Source organism: Tyto alba, unplaced genomic scaffold, assembly GCF_018691265.1.
Source record: "Tyto alba isolate M040663 unplaced genomic scaffold, T.alba_DEE_v4.0 Super-Scaffold_11, whole genome shotgun sequence".
Taxonomy (NCBI): domain Eukaryota; kingdom Metazoa; phylum Chordata; class Aves; order Strigiformes; family Tytonidae; genus Tyto; species Tyto alba.
This window is the reverse complement of record NW_024881273.1, coordinates 11,746,780-11,771,663: the sequence shown is the minus strand read 5'-3', so window position 1 is coordinate 11,771,663 and position 24,884 is coordinate 11,746,780. Positions and strand designations below refer to the sequence as shown.

The following is a 24,884-nucleotide window of genomic DNA, read 5'->3' as shown; positions in this document are numbered from 1 at the left end:
GTTGGACAGCTGGTGCTGGCCATCGGACTCTGCTCCGGTCCCCCTCGGGAGGCCCTCGAGCTGGTACTGACTATGGGGCTCTGCTCCTGTCCCCCTCGAGAGACACCTGATCTCGTGCTGGACAAAGGGCTGCGATCCCGCCATTCCATGGAGGCTGTAGAGCTGAGGAGGCTCCCATGTCTCTCCTCCAGCCTCCTGGCAGCACGGGGCTCCCCACAGAGGAAGAGGTGTTGGGTTGCCCTCCCGCAATGTTCCATGGTGAACTCCACCAGTCCTCGCACAAATTCTGCCGTGTTGTTTCCAAGGTCGTTCTGCAGCCTCTCGACCAGGGACTCTTCATTCGGGCCATCGACAGCCAGAGTACTCAGGATGACCTGTTCCAACATGAGCCTCCGAGGAAGCTGTAACCTAGAGATGCGCCGCAGCTCCTGACGCAGCCAGGGCCGCAGGTTTTCGAATACACCTGGATGCTTACTGAAAAAGAGCTTCCAGTTGTAGGGCTGACGGCCGCTCACAAACCCTGCCTCTGGATACTGTGGCTGGTGTTCCGTGGATGCACGTGACACTGGCAGTGTGTCAGCTGTCTCGTCTTGTGCCCTGCCTGACAATGCCACAGGTGGTTGTCGTCTTACGGGGAACTCTCCAAATCGGTCCCCCTGCAGCAACGGCTGGATGGAAGTCACGCTCTTCCTGCAGACGGGACACACCGGCTTGATCTGTGCCCGCTGCCAGATGCAGATGAAACAGAAGCGGTGGAGGCACGGAATGATAAAGGCTGCGTTGTTGCTGGAGTGAAGACATATCGCGCAGCGGTCCGCCGAGTCTGTGGCCATGGTCAGCTCACGCTGCGGTGGGCTGGGGAGAGCTGGTGGGGATGGACAACTCCTCCTCTCCGACGCTGCAGCGGCGGGTGTCCTGCTAGAAGAGGAAGAGAGGCCACGGTCACTGGCTGGCCCGGGGAGCAGTGGGAGAGAAGCCCAGGTCCCCCCGAGAGGGAAACCCGCCCAGCTCCCCTGGGGAAGTTTCCGCGCACAGCTCACCTCTGCTGCGGCGAGCTCGCCTCCTGGGTGCCCCGACTGCCTGAACCGGGCAGGGCTGGGGAAAAACCTGCAGTGGCTCTGGGGATGGGCACTGGGAGCTGCAGCCACCAGTTCCCAGTGCACAAGCCCAGCACCCAGCCAAAGGCTTGCTCCACACTCCAAGCCTCGCCAAAATGCTCAGCTGGAGCGAAGGCACGAGCCGGCTGGGGCAGGCTGGGCGCCCGAATATAAGCAGTGAGGGCCACGATGTCACAGGGCGTGGCTGGGGGATGTCACAGGGCATGGCTGGGGGATGTCACAGAGGGTGGCTGGGGGATGTCACAGAGCGTGGCTGGGGGATGTCACCACGAGTCGTCCTGGGCCACCGGTGCTTGCCCCAGCAGCCCCACGGCCCCAGCACACGCCTCGGCGCTTACCCCAACACCACTGCCCTCTCCATTCCCCACGTCTTCTCCTGGGTGCTCGGCATCGGTGCTTCGAGCCAACCACCGAGGCCTTGGCCGGGGCTTCCCGGGGACCTGTCACGTCAGTTCTCAGCTGAAGGAGCTCCACACAGTAAAGGTGGATGCTGGAGCTACAGCTTACACGCGGCGTGATTTCAATACTGAAAGAGGGCATCCAGCAGCATCTCCTGGATGTAAGTGACTGGTAAAACGCCGCCTTACAGCAGGCACGTTTCCACCTTCCCACCTTTAGCACGTGCTGGGGCAGGTACCAGCCAGATTTGGGCAGGCACTGTGGTGACTCGAGCAGCCTCGGCAGCTGCGACAGCCTGGGCTGCACCAGTGACAAACTGGCAGGAACAAGGAGAAGCGGAGGCAAGGCTTTAGTCGGGTGCTTCTTCAGCCTCGTGCACTAAGCGTGGCAGAAGCCGCAGTGTAGGCTGACTAAAACCGCATGCTTGGGTTGATCCCTAAGCTATAGCAGCACTATTGAAGTTAGAGTTCGATATACGGCATGACAATTTTCTAAGGAGGGCCACTGGACATCGGCGCCGTTCTGTAAGCCTGGTACTCTCTCTAAACAATGCAGGCCTTGCTGACGACTGTATCGCCATGAAAAGATTGAGAAGAGGGGAACATCCTGCCCCACAAGGCACCAGAGGCTGGATGATTGCCCAAGAAGCACAAACCGAGGGAAAGGTAAGGGCGGCGGGAGGGAGACTGCGACCACCGAACCGATTCCAGACCGAGAAGACTCGGCCCCCTCACGCCTGCGAGGAGCAGGCGTGCTAATCTACATAGCAAGCGAGGCTAATCGAGCTATATCTAACCAATGAGGGACAAAGTGATAAGAAGCTACCCAATGGTCGTTAGAGGAAACCTGTAGTCGTGTAGTCTGAAGTGTATGCATACTCTGAAGTTCTTCTGAGCAGCGTGCTAGCTTTGTGGCATTACCGCCTAGCACCCAGGCCTGCGCAGACATGAGGTAGAAGAATTACCTCGAGCCTGTGTGTATTGGCTGGCACACCGCGCGGTGAGGGAACCCTGTCTCTGGGATAGCAACGGGATCAAAAGCTGCCCCAAATCGAGCGCCACTGTGCAGGGAGCGACGTGGGCCCCTGTGCCCGCAGCGCGGCCTCCCTCATGCGCCCACGTATCCTGGCCGTGCCTGAGCACAGCCGGCCTCTCTGGGACGGTGCTTCCGTCCCCCTCAAAAGCCTGGGGGCACGTGTTATCCCGCCTGATGCCATTTGAAGCTCATTTCTTCTGTGATTTCAATGCCTTTGGCCTTAAAGGAGAAAGTAGTCATGCCGCGTGGCTGGCTGCCAGGCTGTGACAGGGCACAAGGTGTGGGAAGCGTTGTGACGCTGAGGATGGACACAGAAGGAGGAAGAAACGGCAGATTATTTCCATGAAAAACTTGGCACTGAATCTCTGCGCCCCCCCCACCACCACCACCACCTCATTCTGGCACCAGCTGGAAGGTCAGGACAGCGAGCGACGCGACCCTGATAACCAGCCCGTGATGACCGCTGGCTGGCAACCGCCATGTCACTGAAATCTAGCGCTGAGTCCAAAGCAAAGGCAGTACGCAGCAGCAGGAAGAGAAGAGCAGCGGTTCGCACACGTCATCAGGCTGCAACTTGTGCCTGTCCTGAGTGGTGGGGTCTTCTTTTGTAGCAGGGGAGCGTGTCCCGCTGTAAGAAGCTTCTCAAAGCTCCCCCAGCTCCAAGTCTGCCCCACCTCTGCACCACGTCTGAGCCGATCAGCTGCGCCTCTGCGATAACGTATTTAAGAAGGGACGTGGTGAGGAGGAGTCGGCCTTGTGAGGGAGGAGTTGCGGCAGCTGCGTGAACACCAAGGTCCGTGGAGGAACGGAGGAAGAAAGGAGAGGGGAGGTGTGCCGGAGCAGAGACCCCCCTGTATCCTGTCATCAGACGACAGCAGGGTAGTCCCCCCCCGCCCATGGAGGGCTAGGGTGGAGCAGGCACTGATCTGTGGCCTGTGAGGAGCCTTTCATGGTCGACCAAGGTGACTCTGCCCGAAGGAGGCCAGGACCTTGTGGGGAAAAGTAGCCTCTGCTTTTGTAGTTCAGCGCTGGGAGGATTGCAGCATGCGGGGCTGTCCCCCGCCAGAGCAGCTCGGGAAGGGCTGCGGCCTGTGGGAGAGACTCCAGTTGACTGGGGAAATTTGGTGTCCCACACTGGAGCAGTGTAGGGAAACGCTGCGGGCCGTGGGGGGGACACATGTCGGAGAGGGTTTGTGGAGGACTGCCTCCTGTGAGAGGGGGACCACACTGGGGTGAACGGGGAAGAAGTTCCAGAAGCTCCCCCCCACCCAAGAGGGAAGTAGAGACAGCACCACCGACTGCACCCCCTCATTCCCTCCCCCTGCGCCCCTGGCGGGAGGAGGTAGAGATATCGGGAGCAGAGCTGAGCCTGGGAAGAAGGGAGGGGAGGGGGGAAGGTGTTCTCAAGATGTGGTGGTGCTTCTCACTGTCCTCCTCTGCCTGTTAAGTGGTGTTGTTGTTAGTGTTTGTAATAAATTTACGTTCTCTTTTTCTTCCCCTAACGAGCCTGCCTTTTGCCTGGGGCCATAATGAGTGATTTGCCCCTCCCTGTCCTATCTCAAATCCCATGCCTTACTCATTTTTCCCTTCTCATCGCTGGGAGGGAAGGGAGCAGTGAGCGGCTGTGTGGTGCTCAGTTGGCCTCTGAGCTCAAACCACGACAATGCCTCGTGCTGCCGCGTGGGGAACAAACCCCGACTTGACACAAGTCCCAAGAATCACAGCCAGGTTGAGGTTGGAAGACACCTCTGGAGGTCATCTGGGCCGCACCCCTGCTCGAGCAGGGCCACCCAGAGCCGTGTCCTGTGGGGCAAAGGGCCATGATGTCCGTCACCGTAGCCCCTCTCCAAGCCAGAGTGACCCCATAGGCCTCAGGAGGTGCCACGGACACCATCCAGCTAGCACGGCCCAAGGCGATGGGCCACGTCCATCACCGTAGCCCCCCCTCCCACCAAACTGGCCCCGTAGGCCTGAGGGCCCAGCGGAGCTGGGAGGAAAAGGTGGGCCGGGCACCAGGAAAAGGGGGACGACAAAGCAGCACAGGTGGGGATAACGATGCCAGCCACACAGATAAAAATACTTAGACTCAAAACCTGTCATTTTCATGTCTTTATTTCCTGGGAGAGCTAGGTTTTTGAGGCCTGAGCTGAGCCTTCTGGTCCCTGGGGGGTCAGCGCATGGCCCCGTGGCCGGCACGGCCCTCCTTTCGCCAGCTGCCGGAGCCGCCTTCCAGCATCAGCAGCGGGCTGGCTTCTTGGCATCAGAGTCCTCGGTGCTGCTAGCCTTCCTCTTCAGAGGTCTCTGGGGCCCCTGACGTGACCAGCCCCCTGACCCTGTGCAAGCAGAGGCACCGGCCGCAGCCTCCCCCCGCTCCCCGTGCAGCTCCTCTTGCTCCCCTGGGATGGCAGAGGAGATGGAGAGGGGGCAGCCAGGACCCTCTCGGAGAGCAGCGGTCGAGGTGCCCAGGCATTCCCCTTCATCGGCCGTGGCAGCACTGCTGGAGGGAGCTGGTCTGGGCACAGGAGACCCACCTCGGGACGCAGCCAGGCTGGTGCTGGTCAATGGACTCTGCTCTCGTCCCTCTTGCAAGGCAGCCCAGCTAGTGCTGGCTATGGGGCTGCGCTCCCGTCCCCCTTGGAAGCCAGCTGACCTACTTAGGGCCACAGGGTTGCAGGGAGACCTTCCTTGAGCGGCAGCAGGACTGGTGTTGGCCACGGGGCTGAGCTCCCGATCCCCACTGGAGATACCCAAGTTGGTGCTTGCCACAACGTTGAGCTCCTGGCCTGCTTGGGAGGCAACCTCACTGCTGCTGGAGGCCACGGGGCTGCGCTCCCGACTCTCTTGGACGCCGGCCGACCTGGTTAAGGCTAGGAGGTTGAGCTTCCCTCCCTCTTGAAAGGTTGGACAGCTGGTGCTGGCCATCGGACTCTGCTCCGGTCCCCCTCGGGAGGCCCTCGAGCTGGTACTGACTATGGGGCTCTGCTCCTGTCCCCCTCGAGAGACACCTGATCTCGTGCTGGACAAAGGGCTGCGATCCCGCCATTCCATGGAGGCTGTAGAGCTGAGGAGGCTCCCATGTCTCTCCTCCAGCCTCCTGGCAGCACGGGGCTCCCCACAGAGGAAGAGGTGTTGGGTTGCCCTCCCGCAATGTTCCATGGTGAACTCCACCAGTCCTCGCACAAATTCTGCCGTGTTGTTTCCAAGGTCGTTCTGCAGCCTCTCGACCAGGGACTCTTCATTCGGGCCATCGACAGCCAGAGTACTCAGGATGACCTGTTCCAACATGAGCCTCCGAGGAAGCTGTAACCTAGAGATGCGCCGCAGCTCCTGACGCAGCCAGGGCCGCAGGTTTTCGAATACACCTGGATGCTTACTGAAAAAGAGCTTCCAGTTGTAGGGCTGACGGCCGCTCACAAACCCTGCCTCTGGATACTGTGGCTGGTGTTCCGTGGATGCACGTGACACTGGCAGTGTGTCAGCTGTCTCGTCTTGTGCCCTGCCTGACAATGCCACAGGTGGTTGTCGTCTTACGGGGAACTCTCCAAATCGGTCCCCCTGCAGCAACGGCTGGATGGAAGTCACGCTCTTCCTGCAGACGGGACACACCGGCTTGATCTGTGCCCGCTGCCAGATGCAGATGAAACAGAAGCGGTGGAGGCACGGAATGATAAAGGCTGCGTTGTTGCTGGAGTGAAGACATATCGCGCAGCGGTCCGCCGAGTCTGTGGCCATGGTCAGCTCACGCTGCGGTGGGCTGGGGAGAGCTGGTGGGGATGGACAACTCCTCCTCTCCGACGCTGTAGCGGCGGGTGTCCTGCTAGAAGAGGAAGAGAGGCCACGGTCACTGGCTGGCCCGGGGAGCAGTGGGAGAGAAGCCCAGGTCCCCCCGAGAGGGAAACCCGCCCAGCTCCCCTGGGGAAGTTTCCGCGCACAGCTCACCTCTGCTGCGGCGAGCTCGCCTCCTGGGTGCCCCGACTGCCTGAACTGGGCAGGGCTGGGGAAAAACCTGCAGTGGCTCTGGGGATGGGCACTGGGAGCTGCAGCCACCAGTTCCCAGTGCACAAGCCCAGCACCCAGCCAAAGGCTTGCTCCACACTCCAAGCCTCGCCAAAATGCTCAGCTGGAGCGAAGGCACGAGCCGGCTGGGGCAGGCTGGGCGCCCGAATATAAGCAGTGAGGGCCACGATGTCACAGGGCGTGGCTGGGGGATGTCACAGGGCATGGCTGGGGGATGTCACAGAGGGTGGCTGGGGGATGTCACAGAGCGTGGCTGGGGGATGTCACCACGAGTCGTCCTGGGCCACCGGTGCTTGCCCCAGCAGCCCCACGGCCCCAGCACACGCCTCGGCGCTTACCCCAACACCACTGCCCTCTCCATTCCCCACGTCTTCTCCTGGGTGCTCGGCATCGGTGCTTCGAGCCAACCACCGAGGCCTTGGCCGGGGCTTCCCGGGGACCTGTCACGTCAGTTCTCAGCTGAAGGAGCTCCACACAGTAAAGGTGGATGCTGGAGCTACAGCTTACACGCGGCGTGATTTCAATACTGAAAGAGGGCATCCAGCAGCATCTCCTGGATGTAAGTGACTGGTAAAACGCCGCCTTACAGCAGGCACGTTTCCACCTTCCCACCTTTAGCACGTGCTGGGGCAGGTACCAGCCAGATTTGGGCAGGCACTGTGGTGACTCGAGCAGCCTCGGCAGCTGCGACAGCCTGGGCTGCACCAGTGACAAACTGGCAGGAACAAGGAGAAGCGGAGGCAAGGCTTTAGTCGGGTGCTTCTTCAGCCTCGTGCACTAAGCGTGGCAGAAGCCGCAGTGTAGGCTGACTAAAACCGCATGCTTGGGTTGATCCCTAAGCTATAGCAGCACTATTGAAGTTAGAGTTCGATATACGGCATGACAATTTTCTAAGGAGGGCCACTGGACATCGGCGCCGTTCTGTAAGCCTGGTACTCTCTCTAAACAATGCAGGCCTTGCTGACGACTGTATCGCCATGAAAAGATTGAGAAGAGGGGAACATCCTGCCCCACAAGGCACCAGAGGCTGGATGATTGCCCAAGAAGCACAAACCGAGGGAAAGGTAAGGGCGGCGGGAGGGAGACTGCCACCACCGAACCGATTCCAGACCGAGAAGACTCGGCCCCCTCACGCCTGCGAGGAGCAGGCGTGCTAATCTACATAGCAAGCGAGGCTAATCGAGCTATATCTAACCAATGAGGGACAAAGTGATAAGAAGCTACCCAATGGTCGTTAGAGGAAACCTGTAGTCGTGTAGTCTGAAGTGTATGCATACTCTGAAGTTCTTCTGAGCAGCGTGCTAGCTTTGTGGCATTACCGCCTAGCACCCAGGCCTGCGCAGACATGAGGTAGAAGAATTACCTCGAGCCTGTGTGTATTGGCTGGCACACCGCGCGGTGAGGGAACCCTGTCTCTGGGATAGCAACGGGATCAAAAGCTGCCCCAAATCGAGCGCCACTGTGCAGGGAGCGACGTGGGCCCCTGTGCCCGCAGCGCGGCCTCCCTCATGCGCCCACGTATCCTGGCCGTGCCTGAGCACAGCCGGCCTCTCTGGGACGGTGCTTCCGTCCCCCTCGAAAGCCTGGGGGCACGTGTTATCCCGCCTGATGCCATTTGAAGCTCATTTCTTCTGTGATTTCAATGCCTTTGGCCTTAAAGGAGAAAGTAGTCATGCCGCGTGGCTGGCTGCCAGGCTGTGACAGGGCACAAGGTGTGGGAAGCGTTGTGACGCTGAGGATGGACACAGAAGGAGGAAGAAACGGCAGATTATTTCCATGAAAAACTTGGCACTGAATCTCTGCGCCCCCCCCCCCACCACCACCACCTCATTCCGGCACCAGCTGGAAGGTCAGGACAGCGAGCGACGCGACCCTGATAACCAGCCCGTGATGACCGCTGGCTGGCAACCGCCATGTCACTGAAATCTAGCGCTGAGTCCAAAGCAAAGGCAGTACGCAGCAGCAGGAAGAGAAGAGCAGCGGTTCGCACACGTCATCAGGCTGCAACTTGTGCCTGTCCTGAGTGGTGGGGTCTTCTTTTGTAGCAGGGGAGTGTGTCCCGCTGTAAGAAGCTTCTCAAAGCTCCCCCAGCTCCAAGTCTGCCCCACCTCTGCACCACGTCTGAGCCGATCAGCTGCGCCTCTGCGATAACGTATTTAAGAAGGGACGTGGTGAGGAGGAGTCGGCCTTGTGAGGGAGGAGTTGCGGCAGCTGCGTGAACACCAAGGTCCGTGGAGGAACGGAGGAAGAAAGGAGAGGGGAGGTGTGCCGGAGCAGAGACCCCCCTGTATCCTGTCGTCAGACGACAGCAGGGTAGTCCCCCCCCGCCCATGGAGGGCTAGGGTGGAGCAGGCACTGATCTGTGGCCTGTGAGGAGCCTTTCATGGTCGACCAAGGTGACTCTGCCCGAAGGAGGCCAGGACCTTGTGGGGAAAAGTAGCCTCTGCTTTTGTAGTTCAGCGCTGGGAGGATTGCAGCATGCGGGGCTGTCCCCCGCCAGAGCAGCTCGGGAAGGGCTGCGGCCTGTGGGAGAGACTCCAGTTGACTGGGGAAATTTGGTGTCCCACACTGGAGCAGTGTAGGGAAACGCTGCGGGCCGTGGGGGGGACACATGTCGGCGAGGGTTTGTGGAGGACTGCCTCCTGTGAGAGGGGGACCACACTGGGGTGAACGGGGAAGAAGTTCCAGAAGCTCCCCCCCATCCAAGAGGGAAGTAGAGACAGCACCACCGACTGCACCCCCTCATTCCCTCCCCCTGCGCCCCTGGCGGGAGGAGGTAGAGATATCGGGAGCAGAATATCCTCCCCAATTCTCCTCCCATAATTCTACTAATTTAACCACCAGTTTTCCTTCATCCAGCACCACACCTATTCCTAACTGCACTTGTAAATCTCTACCTAGCAATTTACATCCTACCCCTGGCATTAACAACAGATCATTAACAGCATATTGATCTTCCCCTTGTATTAACACATTCTTTATAACTGGGACCAAAAACCCTTTGCCTTTGGCCCATACAGCCCAGGCTGTATCTTTTACATAATCTTCCTCCTTGGGACTTAATTTCAAATTTATCAAGGGCTCTTCCGTTGGTATACCCCCCAGGAGGTAGAGCTTCTGACACCCCTAGTGATTACCACCCTCATCCTGTTGGGTTACTTCAAACACCAACAGGTCCCATCTTTTCTGGGGGCATTCTTGTTTACAATGCCCCCCCCCCCCCTTTCCCACAATAAAAAAAAAACAAAACAAAACAAAACAAAAAACCCACAAAAACACAAACATCCCCTTGGGATTTCCCTAGCAGATTCCCTGTGTTTATTTCTAACAGCCTCTTGTGCAGTTTTCATAATTTTAGCTTTAGTTATAGCTTTTTTTTTTTTTTTTGCATCCTTCCTAACATATACTCTGGACTATTTCTCTCACCACACAGGGTATACATGATGAGAGCATCTCAAGAATGAGCCCAGAGAAACATCGCTCTAGATGTGGCCTCAGCAGTGCTGAATCACTTGGAAGATCACTTTCCACATCCTAGTGGCAATGCTTTGTTGTGTGCAGCCCAAGTTGCCAAGAGATTTCTTGGCTGCATGGGTGCATTGTCAGCTCCCATTCAACTTTGTGTCCAGACAGTCCCCTAAGGCCTATTCTTGAAAGCTACTTTCCAGACCACTGGTCCCCAGCATGTCCCGATTCGTGGAGTTGTTCCTTCCCAGGTACAGGACTTTGCACTTGCTCCTGTTGAAGTGTATGATGTTCCTGTCACCCCATTTCTCCAGCCTTCCACAGAAAGAAAATTAAGAGAAGGGCTCCACTGATGGTTACATGCTACAACTATGAAGAGGGAAAATATCATTGCTTCTTGTTTGTAGACTTCCCAAACTACTTGACTGGGGAAAGGGGAGCCATTTATCACTCTAGATGTCCTTGCTAAAAGAGAGTACAATGCTGGCTTGGGTTGACCTGGTGTGCTGCTAGTTTTGTCACTCTGATATTTGTGCTAGTGCCATTTGGAAAGAGAATATAAAATCCTTTGAGGTGCACTATCTAGCAGAGCAGCTTTTGTTCCACTACAGAAATAACTGAGAAAGTGGTTATATGAAATGTTCATAAAGGAAAAAGCAAACACAAGCAAGTGGCTCCATAGCTCAGGGGTTAGAGCACTGGTCTAGTAAACCAGGGGTCGTGAGTTCAAATCTCACTGGAGCCTGGGGGCTCTGCAAGATTTGAAGCTTTATCTTTCTGATTGCTTTCTAAAATAATGTCAGCACCATTTTTTAGAGCATCCACCCCAGCATAGGTGAAATACAAACATCATATAGCACCGATACCAAATAACAGGTGATTAGAAGCAGAGACAAATAAAAATAGTCAGAGATAAATCCTCAAAAGAATACCTCAAAATATTTTCAAAGTATAACAATTACAGATAAGAAATAACTAACAATGGGATTTAAAGCCTTCTGAACCCCAGAGACATTGTGAAGCTCATTGGTGAACAAATCTGAAATGGCTTCTAGATATTTACAGTCAGTTCTGGTTCATCACTTCATACTTAAGCAGGACAATGAAATTATGTCTCCAGAGCTCAGTAATTACAGAGTTGGCTATAAAATTTATAAATACGGTTTGTGGAGGAATAGTAACATTGGTTGTCTTCAAATTTCTGCTTGGCGGGGGGTGCTGAAAAGTTATGATTTTTAAGAAAAAAGAAAAAGCTAGGGATTAACCTACTTTGCATCTTCAGTTCAATGAACTGAAGTCCAGATTTATGAGATTTCACACTCTGCCTTTGCACATTTCCCATTTCTGCTCATTTTCAAATAGATTTCCTATTTTGTTCCACCAAAACTATCCAAACTAGTGATGTAAAAGGACTTTTCTTAATTTGAAAAAGAAAGCTCAAAAGTCTGAAACATTTTTGTCTTCTGGAGGTGGACACTGGGCGCCAGGAGAGACATAGCACTTTGGTCACCTCTTTTCAACCTGTTTCCTTACATCTCTTTCTTCCTAAAACAGTGAACACATTGCAGCTTTGATGGATTGATGTGTTTTCTCCACATGAGAAGTGACTTGCAGGAATTTCCTGGTGTTCCTCTGTATGTATCACAGTAAGGCTAAAGAAACAGAAGTCAGCAGGATTCCAATTAATCTGCAACCTAATAAACTAGCACAAGTTATTGTTATTGTAACCCAACATACTAGAAAATAGACATATGTGTTTTACTAAAAGTGAATTTGTTTCTAGACTGCTGTGGCTACATGTCTATTTACCCTGTCCCTCATTCCATCTTATCTCTTCATTTTACTTTTGTATGGCACTGCTGAGCAAGATCCGAAAAAGATCTTTGTAGTTCAAGTTCACTTTTGCAATCAGACTTGTGGTTTCAGCTTAGCTGAGCCTGGTAGTGGTGGAAATGATCCTCCGAAAAAGTTGTCTTTCATCTCTACGCAAAAATTACAAATGTCTAGGCTAAATTTTGCTGAATTCTTAATCTACATGGTACTTAATATTAATGTAAAAACACCTCTCCCCAGTAACCCTGATGTGATGCGTCACACTACACATACTGATGCTACTTGTTAAACATGGGCTTGATGCAAAGATCACTTTTAATAGTGGACCTTGGACCTTGTCCTAGCTAAATCCCTTTGTATTAACAATCCATCATCTTTTTCTCTGCTGAAAACAGAGCTTTTCATTAAGATAGAGCTTGACAGGAGGGGCAAAGAGGGCAGTGTCTTTTATATCCATATCCTAAGCCCATGTAAATGTGGGAGAGGAAGGGCACCTCTTCATCTTTGTTGACCCATGAAATGGAAATGCTATACATGCGTTCATAGATGCAGGAATGGTTGTGTAGCTCTGCCACAAGGACTGTAACAAGGCTGATCCACTTATGGGTTTACTCAGGAAAAACTCTTGCTCTTTAAAATTGCAACCTGCCCTAATCCAGAACTGGATAGTCTTTTATTGCATTGTTTAGGAAGATTTAAGGGTATCTTCCTGTATATCGTAGAAACATTGTTTTTCATATTTTCCTGAAAACTTCAGAATACCATTTCTATTTATAAAAAAACATATATTTATATTTATAAAAAACATCCTAGAAGTTGTGCATTTCTCTGGCATGCCTTTAAAAAAAGGGTACAAGGGAGGACCCTGGGAACTACTGACCTGTCAGCCTCACTTCTATGCCTGGGAAGATCATGGAACAGATCCTCTTAGAAGCTATGCTAAGGCACATGGAGGACAGGGTGGTGAGTCAAGACAGCTAGCACTGCTTCACCAGGGACAAGCCCTGCCTGACCAACCTAGTGGCCTTCTCAGATGGGGTGACTACATCAGTAAACAAGGGAAGAGCTACTGTTGTCATCTATCTGGACTTCTGCAAGGCCTTTAACATGATCACCCACAACATCCTTCTCTCTAAATTGGAGAGATATGGATGTGATGGATGGACTGTTTGGTAGATGAGGAATTGGTTGAATGATCGCCTCCAGAGGGTAGTCAATGGCTCAATGTCCAGATGGAAACTGGTGACAGGTGGTGTCCCTCAGGGGTCTGTATTGGGACCAGCACTGTTTAATATCTTCATCAATGACATAGACAGCAGGATCCAGTGCACCCTCAACAAGTTTGGAGATGACAGCAAGCTGAGTGGTGCCGTTGACATGCCTGAGGGATGAGATGCCATCTGGAGGATCCTGGACAATCTTGAGAAGTGGGTCTGTGAGAACCTCAAGAAGTTCAACAAGGTCAAATGCACGGTCTTACACCTGGGTTGGGGTAACCCCTGGTATCAGTACTGGCTGTGGGATGAAGGGACTGAGAGCAGCCCTGTCGAGAAGGACTTGGGGGATACTGGGAGATGAAAAGCTGCACATGAGCCAACAATGGGTGCTCACAGACCAAAAATCCAACCATACCCTGGGCTACATCAAGAGAAGTGTGGCCAGCAGGTCGAGGGAGATGATTCTCTCCCTCTACTCCACTCTCATGAGACCCCCCCTTGCAGTGCTGTGTTCAGCTCTGGAACCCTCAGCACAGGAAAGACATGGACCTGTTGGAGCGGGTCCTGAGGAGGCCACCAAAATGATCAGAGAGCTGGAACACCTCTGCTATGAAGAAAGGCTGAGAGAATTGGGGTTGTTCATCCTGGAGAAGAGAAGGCTCCAGGGAGACCTTGTTGCAGCCTTCCAGTACTTATAAGGGGCTTATAGGAAAGATGGAGAGTCACTTTCAGTTAATGTAGTGATAAGATAAGGGTTAACAGTTTTAAACTGAAAGAAGGTAGATTTAGATTAGATATAAGGAAGAAATTTTTTCCTGCGAGGGTGGTGAGGTGCTGGCCCAGGGTGCCCAGAGCAGCTGTGGCTGCCCCCTCCCTGGAAGGGTTCAAGGCCAGGTTGGACGGGACTGGGAGCACCCTGGGCTGGGGGAAGGGGGCCCTGCCCGGGGCAGGGGGGTTGGAACTAGATGACCTTTGCAGGTCCCTTTCAACCCAAACCAAACCATTCTATGATTCTAATAAAATCAGTAGGACTACAGAATTCAGAGTGGGGAAAAAATCACCCAAATTTATCTATTTTCCACTTCTCCCATAATGAATATGCACAATCTTATTCCAAAAAAGATATAATGGTTATAACAATAATGTTTTAAAAACAACTATGAAATGTTTTGCTTGCACACTAGAAAAAGGGTGACTGCAGCTATCAAAGACTTCTGCTTGGCAGCACCATTCTACACAATTATCCTACCACTGCAGTATCCTCTTGCACCATGTCCCTGAGCTGCCTCCTCACTCAAACCCAGCTCTCCTATGGACCTGGAACTACACAACGACGTACAGCCAGATAAATCACACACAATTCATAAACTCTGCAAGGGTGGCTGGGCACCTTCCTCAGCTGGAGACAGCCCCACTGTGGATGTTTCAGTGTGAGGAAACCCACCTGCTGGTCTCCCAGTCCTCCTGCTGACATGTCTGTGAAAGATAATCCAGCATTTTGGGGAAAATCAAATGCAAACCCTAGGAAAAAATGTTCCACACCAAATAGCTAGTAAAAAATAAAAAAGAGATAATGAGAATTGCTCATAGGTTCACCCACACTTTGCAGTGGCCATGGACCAAGATATCTATTTTAAAAACAGAGAAGTCAAGTTTCCCACATGACTGAAGGACAGAGACTTTCTTTAATAATAGCTATATGTACCTGTCTGCCAGGTACAGGGAGCTCCACAGTATCCACAGGGAGATCTATGCACAGCCTACTTATCATCCACCCACATCCAACCACTGAAGACTTCTCCAAAACTTGGTGCAAAATTTTTTTCCCAGGGAAATTGTTGTCTCTTGGAGTCAGTGTAATCACTACCTGCTTGTCCTGAACTCCAAGGCCTGAAAAGAGTATTACCATAAAATCCAGTAATCCAACAGTCTAAGTGAGACCTTCTGGCTGCCCAGAAAGGCTGAATGCAAAGACACTGTGCACTAAAACTGATGTGAATGTGGCCTTGGTGTTCCCCAAGTCTGCCAGCTGCCAGCACCACATACTTTAGATGGCATCTTCCCAGAAGCCTTGAATATCATGATGACCTATCACCAACTGCCCATTTCTTTCAAATATGTGAGCCTCTTACAAACACAGCAGCCCTGGCAGCTGACAAAGGTCATCTCCCTGCTGAAGACAGGCACAGAAGCTCAAAATCAGAAGCTTCTGGCCAATATCACCATGGTGGAAATATCTCTGCATGAATGTGTGAAAGGGATTACACTCTGATTCAAGGAGAAAACACAGAAGAGCAGTCCACATGGGGATGAGAGCACCCACTGCCAGGTAACAGAGCTGGCAACTTGTCTCAAAGCCATAGACTGATGAAGCAGGTTTTCAGGACTCTACCTTAGCGTCCAGTGTGATATTTACACAACACTCTGCTTCTGGAAATGCTGCAGCATTCCAGTCTCTTAGTGACTGTGGTGCTTACCCTTACAATTTCCATATCTGTTGAACAGACTAGGAAACCTTGTCTTCTAAATGTCAGCTCCCTCAGGGTTTATACTGGCATTATGGTTCTTCTGGACTCAATCAATGAGATGCTGTTGACCCAATTAGGACAGTTTGAATATGAGGTTACCTTCCCAACAGATAGTCTCATTCCTGTAGGCCATACCTTCATGAAAGACCTGGGGGGAAAAAAAAAAAAAAAAAAAAAAGAAAAAAAAATAGATTGTTGTTGTTACTGAAAATTTAACCAAACTATAAAATGCCAACCACATCTGCTTTCACACCTAGGCACCTTGCCATGCAAGTAACAACATAAAGGCAGATCAAGGATGAGGGTAAGAGTCTGCTGTAAGGATACAGCAGAGGACCAGAGAGTCTGCCTTAGATGAAGAGATATAAGGAGTTTGTTGTTTTTAGTCCAGCAACAGGAAGGCTGAAAGAAGACATGATCACCACTCCATTACAGGACTAAACAACTAGAAGGAAAAAAAAAAAAAAACAAACAAAACTATTTAAACTAAATTGTGTCATTAGCATTAATTAATATATTAGACTGGAATTTAAAAAAAAAAAAAAAATCTCCAAAAGTCAGAGGAGTCATTTCTCAAGCACCTTGAGCAACAGGAGGGGGAAACTCCATGAGAGGTCAGAAAATGCAGCAGCAGGTTTTGGAGGAGCTGAATAGCACAGCTAGAATCCATGAGCCAAGAGCTCACACCCTGTACTCTGTTCATCAGTGATATGATCTTGCCTAAGTTCAGCAGCATCCTGTGCTGTGTGAATACTCGTGTGTACCCATGTGCAACTTTATCAGTCTTTTAAGTAACTTGTTTCTCCGTTTCCAGAAGCAGGAGATAATGACTTTAGGTCTGCTTTCTCCTCCACCCTGGAGAGCTTGTGAGGTACCTGTTGATTGCCTCACCTCCCTCCTGCCTGTTAGGAAAGCAGTTCATTCCCTGTGCAGCAGGTCTAGTTAAAGTGCTCAGTTGCTCTAATAATGGTCATCTATTTATAGCCTTTTATAATTTGTTTTGTGACAGTTTCTGCAAGATGCTCCTTGATTCTTGCAAGTTTGTAATGATTTTCCCCTTCCTGTGTAATTGAAAGTAGCTTTTGCGCTCAGAAAAATGACTGTAATAAAGGCCATTTCATGTGTTCAGAGTAAATAACAGGACTTTAATAGTTTTTTGATGAAAGCTTAGAATTTCCCTTTGTTTTCCTTCAATTCTTTTCAATCTTCTGGGTCAGATGAGCCTGGTTTACCCTAAAACTTGTAAGAGCAGAAGAGGGACAGAGTAAAATGATCTGAATGCTGTACAGCCTTGCCCATTGCTAGCACAGCAGTTCACTCCTCTGCCTAGAGTCTCTGGTGATGGCACACTGCAAACAGCAGAAGGGCAAAGTCTGGAGATGGCACTGGCTATGCTTAATTTGCTCATTCCAGAAGTGACTCTCACCAGATACAACAATCTAGTTTTTTGTTAGGCAAGCTATTCAATTTTGTTGGAATTGATACAACTGAACTGATGAAACACTCTCCAACCCTTTCCTACCACAGATATCTGTATCATCATAGCTACCACTACACTTCTCTTGCCACTGCAAATTGTAGTGAAAAACTGCATCATTTTTATTCCAGAAGAGGATCTCCAGGTTTTCTCAATTTTCTACAGTATTTTTAACCTGAAGAATAATTTTTCTCTCCATGTATCTCCTGGTGAAAATGCTGGTGGCCTTGTCCTACCTGCAGTGCTGCTGGGGGAATGTCAAAGCAGAGGAAGAAGTCTTTCTCTTTGTTGTCTGTGCATCAAAGTTTAGACTTACGACAGTCCCCATACCCCCCAGCCCTTTTTCAGTGGAAACAGGACTCTGTGAGAGTCAAGTCCTGAAACCACAGCTATACTCTTGCTCTCTGCCAAACTCAGTGGGGCCTCATTAAGCAGTGGACTCTGGGATTTCATTAGTCAAGTCTCAGGTTCACATATTTATGGTTGTCCTCTTCTTACCTCGTCACAGCTGTGTCTGGAGTTTCTTCACAGCTGAAACTTTCAGCACTTCTCAGATGGGCTCCAGCTTTGTGCTCCTCCATGGTCAGTCCATAGCCCTACACCACCTCTCTGCCTTTCCCCTTTCCTCATTTCCCAGCCTTTGCCTCTTGCCTTTTTTGATTCCCTCTTTCTGAGCATTCCCAGTTGGTGGCCCACGCATGTCCATGTGCCCTTCTAGGTGCCAGCTGGGACTTCCCCAGGCGTCCCAGCAGCCAGAAGAGCTTGCTAGCAGTGGAAGGATGCATAGAACCATTTCTGCACTGTCAGTGAGCTGTGTCTGAGACCACCAGGAGGCATTAGTCCTCCTCCAAGGGCAAGCAAGTGGTGGGAAAGACTTGCATGACTGTTCAGCTCCAGACGTCTTGTCCCAGCTTGGCTTTAGTGCCCAGAAATACCTTTCAAGTTAACCACAGTTACAGAAGAGACGGAGCATTAGCACAGTATCAAACCTGGTGTCTTGAAAGTCTAACACAGTTTGATCTGGCCTCTCTTGCATTCAGTTCTGGGGCTCTCTCCGTTACCATGAGAGGGCAGCACCTGGGCTTTCTGGAAGAGTTCCTGGGTATTGAGCTTCCAGCAAAGATGCATCAGGCACTCTGGAAAACATTCAACAAGCCTACAGAGAATTCTTCTTTTTCTTCAAGTCTAAGACTCAGTTATGCAGATGGCAGGTCCAAACTAAACCCTTCAGACAGCTTTCCTCCACAGTTGGAATGTTTTCTTCTTTGTATAATCAGTTTCACAAAAGGATCTCAAATTGCCAATAAATTCTCCTACTTCCGCTCAGGATGGAGGTGAATTGCATATTGTTTTGTTTTGTCAGCTGCTATAACCAAAGTGTTTCAAGAATTTGTGGGTACCGAAGAGGGATTATGAGTCTAAGTCTCCAGTCAAGCCTTTGGGTTTCCTATATACCCATGGCTGTAATTCCCCAGCTTGTCACCAGCAACAAACCTGAATGATGAAGTCCACAGCATGATTATGGGAGCCTGGTATTTGCTTCCTTTCTCAAGTGAGCCTTATGCTTCCTTTCTCAGGAAAGCAGAGCTGCTTGGGGCATATGTTTGCTTTTATTTTACCTTGTTTCTCTCCTTCCCCCTCTGCAGTAGTGGAAGCAGCAGGATCCAATTTGCAGAGAAACAGTACAGTTTCTCTGTATACAGCTCTGTATAGAGCTCAGCGTATGCTGTAGTGCAGAGCATGCTTTCACAGAGCTGAAGACAAACAAGCTACTCTCTATATTTGGGAGTTTCTGGCTGGAAAGCAAAAGAGCAATTTCAGTAGGCACTATACATCACACAGATGTCCATCCGAATGCTTCCAGGGAGTGGCACATTCACTTTTGAAGAAAACCATGTTCTAGGAGTTACTCTGCTTTTGTTTGTAGAGGTAGTTCTCCTGGAAACCATACAGGAACTTCCTGATTCAAATACAATTGACTGTGACTATGCAGCTGCACAGATGCTGGTGGAAAGCAGCATAATTATATTGCCATTGATGCTCTGCTGGACACATCAGCTAAGGATCCATCCCATGTCCTTTTCAAGGCTTAGACCAGGAGAAGTTCATCCTAGAGCAATCATATGTGAATGTGAGGGGTTGAGAAGTTAAAGGATTAGTTTCAAGGAGTTAATTTGCTGCCATGAAATTCATAGACTGAGCATAAGCGAAAGAGGATGAATATCCCCAAAGAGAACAGAATGAACCTTTTCAGATGATTTCATTGGCAATGAACTTTTTTCACAACAACTGGTCGTCTCAGTTGATTTTGGAATGAGCAGTCAGAACTGAAACAAAGCTGTTGGGTTTTTCCAAGTGGGAACTGAAATGTTAGATTCTCTGCTGACTTGTGCTGGCCCCACAGTCAAATGTGATATTCCCCCTGGCATTTCAAAGTGTTAATGAAGTCCAGAGATGACCTCAACTCTTGTTTTATATTTCATGGAATATTAATGGCAAATTCAGTCCCCTGGCCCCAGCCAAGCAGATAGCCAAAATGCAGCCTTGGCTCCATGTCAGCCTCTTTTATAGCCCCAGGGCAGAGCCTCAGCTGGCACACTGTATCACAACTTGAGACACTGCAGCCATTTCCCTCAGCTGAAGATCTGCTTTCCTAAGTGTAAATATTGTATATTCTGAACCTTTACGCCAAGGTAAATTTTATCCTCATTGCAGTCCTGAGCCCAGTCTTGGACCTCATCCAGACCCTGGACGTTATCCAGAATCTCTTCTGCACTGGAACCATCCCTGATTCAAGTTACTCCTTTCTCCATGCCACATAGGTCCATCTGTGTGATACACCGTTAGATTTGATGCTGTTGTGTACCTCTAAGCCTGCAGTTAAGTAGGAAGATGTTCCCAGGGAAGCACTTCTGGTGAAACTCAGGCAGAATTCCTCCTGTCTTGCTAGACACTATCTATTGCCTTTCCACAGGCACTGGGACAAGGTCGTGCCCTTTCTGAAAGGTGAGAGGAGTGAGTGCTGAAATCATATATTCTGATAGCAACCAATGGTTTATGTCCTTTCCCTCTGGCCCCACCAATTCAAGCTACACTCTGTTCTACAGCTTCTATTTTCTCCTGTACCATAGATCTCCTCTGGGGCTTCCAACCATTCAGTTTCAGAAGTAGAGAACAAATCAGACACTAAGGTAGTGACTCATACTAGAAATTGCTACTTTTACACACTCCCCACCTAGAATACAAACAAGATCTCCTTGGGATTTCACAGGGAAAGATGTTGGTGTCAAATGCAATTATCATGAGCCATCTACTATATTAAGCTTCAAGAAGAAGTAATTCATCTAATTGTTTAGAAATCAAAGGCAGGGGCATATTTTTGGGTCTACAAGGCAAAGCAGGGGCAAATCACACTCAGCTAGCATCCACTATTGTTTTCACATGCTGGAGGTTTAGATCAAGAAAACTGTGGTTATTTGTCACCTGGAGAGATGCTCGTCACTCTATATGCATTCAGGCAGTTTGGCAGTAAAGCCACTGAGATTCAGGGAATGCAATGCAGTAAGTGACCCCGATGAGGACCCAAGGACACATGTTAGCAGGGTGCGATTTGTAAGCAGTCTAGCTGCAGAGTGTTGCCAGACAGGAGCACCATGCCCACACTTCTCCTGACCCCCTGCAAGCAAGACACTAAGAGTTGTGCTTGGAGTGAGAACTGGGGTGACACCAAGATTTAAGTTCACACAAGCATTTAGGAGTTGAGGTGCTGAATCAGAGTCTTGTATCAAAACCATGAGGCTGTAAAATCATGTAGGGGCAACTGGGAACAGGCTGTCTCCTAGACCCCCCATAGCACATGGGGGTCTTGGAAATGAACCTGCACCAAACAGCAAGCCCAACTTCGGGATTGATTCAGCTTGAGCATCAGACGGAGAAGGGAAAAGATTTATGAGCATTACATAGGAGAACAGCTGTCCTGTAACTCTACAGTTACCCCCACAGGGCTTTTCTCTTCATTTTCTTCTTATGTGACTCCTGAGCACAGTGTCCTCACAGGTCCAGTTCAGCTGGAAGGGTCTCATGTTTCTTTGCAGACCACAGAGAGTTCAGGCATTTGGGATTTCATTCACTCACCTTCAGTTCACCGCTCATACAGTGTTCCCAGCCACAGCTAATGTTGAGCTAAAAATGTCCAGGGCTTCCAGGATGAAAGGACTGGGCTGTGCACCTGCTGCTTCCCCACAAGCTGCCTGTGCAATGTCGGGATGCTGGGGGTGAAGACCATCACAGGGGGAAACCAAATACAGCAAGACTGTGTTTCACAACACAGGATGAGCCGAGCATAACTCAACTACATGGAGCAAGAAAACCAAAAGCAAAAGTGTTTCACTGAGCGAATCCAAAGTCATCCTGGTTGTGAGCAACTGCATGTGGCAGGAGGCCTGTGGAAGCTGCAGCAGGTATCTTAAGCAGCCACCAAAACACAAAACATGCAGCACAAATGATCACATTGAGGTCAACACCCAAAGAACAATCAATTCAGCCTTTCCCAGACACTGTTCAGAAAAGTACTTAAACTGCTTAAATCCTGTCACAGCAGAAAAGGGATGACCCAAGAAGCTCAGCTGTCTTCAGGGAAAGATCCACCTAATCTGTATGTGGTTATGAGAGGAACCCATATGAAAATCCTGCCCAAGCCTGTGCATGGGGCAGTGGGAGCAGGGGAAAGCAGCCCCATATCTTCAAAACAAGCATGAGCATTGCTGGCCCCTTACCCTGAGCACAGGAGAATGGAAGCAATGAGAAATCCTAAAAGTTTCTGGCTACACATAGCAGGAACCTCAGTAGAGAAGTGAGATGCGAGTGAAGAAGGGCTGCAATGGATCCAGGAGCAGGATGAAGAAACCTAGGAGAAGTGAGAGAGCCAGCATGGGCTTTGGGCAATACGATTGGTGGAAGTCATGAGTCAGATACCTGGAAGCCCTGTTTCCTGACATTGCAGCCTGAAAACTCCCTTGCGGGTGTTTCCTGCTGCTTGGCTATTCTGGTTGATGCAGTCACCTGCTACTCTTCCCCATATTGTGCTGGGTAGCAGATGGAGGATGTCACTGGCCAAGAATTCCTTAGCCGGAGAGAAAATACTGTTAGGCTTTCAGTTCTTTTACAAGCTGCTGTGCAGTTACAAAGGCAGAATAATGGGTGGAGAAGAATTTTTCCAGGTGCATCCTGCAGGCCAAGAGATGTGCCAGAGCCAGGCATGGGTGGCAATACCTGGTCACATGGAATACCGAAGCACCTCTGTGGAAGGAGCTCGGCAGGACCTGGACGCAGACACTCAGACAGGTGGCTGCTCTTGAGCCTTGGCCAGGGAGGTTTGTGGGAGGTTGCTGTGTTGTGATTACCTTCCAGAGATCCTTCCCAACCGTGGTCATCCAGTGGTACTGTGATTCACTGAAGCAGATTCATCAGCAGCAAGGATCTGCCCAGTTCTGTGTTTACGTGACAGAAATGATGGTGTTGTGACAGTCTACCATCATCCAGATCTCGTGAATTTACTCCAGGATTTCAGTGTATGTTCAAACAGCACTGAGCTATGTACCAAATCAGCCTCCAAACCACCCACATATTCCATTTCATTTTCTCTTTCATTTAGAATCCTGTTCCTAAATGCATGTTTCTTCTGACTCAGAGTGATGGGACTATGAGCAGGTCATTTCTACAACCCATCCTTCTTTGAACTCAGAAACCTCCACTTAGCCTCTAGACATGCCCATGGGGTCCAACAGCATCTCCTGCAGCTCCTGTCCTTTCTTCCTGGAGTTTGGCTGTAACCACTCCTGTGCCATCCTCCTCTGCATTTTTGGTCCCTTTTCCTCCCATCTCCCTTTGTGCAGCAGAGTGCACAGCTGCTGTGGAGAGCTGCAGAAGGCCAGCAGCTTTCCATCACCAGCACACCAACCAACAGGCCACCAGTGGGCACCCAGCTCCGATCGCACCAGCAGATCCTTCCTTGCCAGCACTGTCAACAGCATCAGCACATTGCACAGCAGGTGCCGGGGATAGCCCAAACTATCCCGATCAAGGCACAGTGAAATATGCCCAACAACTGCAGACGGGTCAGAGATGATACCTCAAGGCTCTCAGAGATCCCAACTACACATATCAGTGTCAAACAAGATTAGTTTCAATTGACATTGCAGCTGGTTTATTGGGTACCCATAGAAGTTGCTTTGTTCCCTGCACTTGGGGCCCAGTCCTGCCCCTCACTGTGGTGCTTCCTGACCCATCAACCACGGCACACTGAACAGTGTCTGTCCAGGCAGGAGGGAAAATGGAGGCTGGAGATGCTCTTCTTCCATCCACCCCTTTGCAGCAATGCATCTTCTCTTCCCCACAATATTAGGATGGGAGAGGATGATGGAGATTGTGTTGTCCATGGGGAGAAGGAAGCAGTCTTTCTTCTCTGAAACAGAGTTGACTAGTAAAGAGGAATAACAGGGAGAGAGACATTGGCCACATGCACAGCTCCTTATACAAGACTGCAGTAAAGTATCAGATGGGATTTTGATGCCTCTTCAGATAGCAGTGTCAAAAAAGAGCTGAGTGGTTTTGCGCAGTGCTACTGCAAGTGCAGCTTCAGGAGGGGAAGGGCTTTGTCTGAGCAATTCCACAAGAACAAAGGAAGCACAAAACCAGCAAATGGACTTGGACTAGTTTTTCCTATTTAGACTCATTTGTTACAGAAGTATCAGAAATGCTGGAAGTTGGAAAGGTTCAAAAAGTAAAGGCTACTGCCAAGGCTTATGTTCTCCTGCACTGTTTGAACTTTTGATCCACGAGTCACAGAATTACATAAGTTCCCTCATTTTTGCTAAATAAAAATGTTCTCATAACAGAGAAAAAACCTTTCACAGAAAATATGATGTAAGCAACCACAGAAACTGGAAGGTAAAGAAAAACCCAGTATCTATTCTCTGAAGAGACGACATCAGATTAAAGCCAAATTTACAATCTGGAGGAATGCGTCATAATTTTCAATCATGTCATGGTTGGCACAGTGGATACCAGCACCCCTTGCAGCTCCACACTATGATCTTGAAGTTGAGTCTTCAGAACAAAAAGATTTTTGCTCAGTTTCTTTTCTTTTTCTTCATAGCAGATATTGTGTATCTTTAAAAACGCCAGTTTGAGGACTGTCCCTCCATCATACTCAGAGTTGTGCAGGTGTTGGGGATCTCTAGATACACTGATTCTCCCTCCTCTTGGCTTGTAGAGGACAAAGACTGTGCCTTACTCCCACAGTTCCCCAGGGAGACAATATCATCCCCATGAACCTGCATACTGAGCAAGGAAGAAGTGCATTGCACCTCTCCATGGCCAGCCTTCCCTCAGGGCTCACTCCAGCTCTTCTGAGCTCTCCTTCAGGCTCTGAAAGCCCTGACTTACAATGGCCCCAAGCTGGAGATGACTCAAGGTGGGCCATGACATGCCAGTCAGGAACCAGCTGTCCCAAACGCGGGGCATTTGTAGTTCAGAGTCCAGCTGGCTCTGCAAAGGAGCTGTGACGCCCCGGCATGCGGCCCAGCCTGGCTCCTCGGAGCTCGTGCTGCTCATTTCACACCCCACGTTGCAAACTGTCGGGCCACATGTTTCCCTTTAGCACTGAAACTATGAGGCAGCAGTGCTGAGAGGCCTTCAAACCCCCGTGATGCTGCTACATGACTTCAAAACAATTCCCTGCAGGCACTTCACAAAAAAAAAAAATTAAAAGCAAATAGAGGGCAGCTGCAGCTAG

The 24,884-nt window shown here is 50.4% G+C and overlaps 1 non-coding gene across 1 annotated transcript; it reads left to right on the top strand.

Moving 5' to 3' along the window:
- The first annotated feature begins 10,706 nt into the window (after positions 1–10,706).
- Positions 10,707–10,779, top strand: TRNAT-AGU. Its single transcript has one exon. It is a non-coding gene; the product is annotated as a tRNA-Thr (tRNA).
- Positions 10,780–24,884: the final 14,105 nt, after the last annotated feature.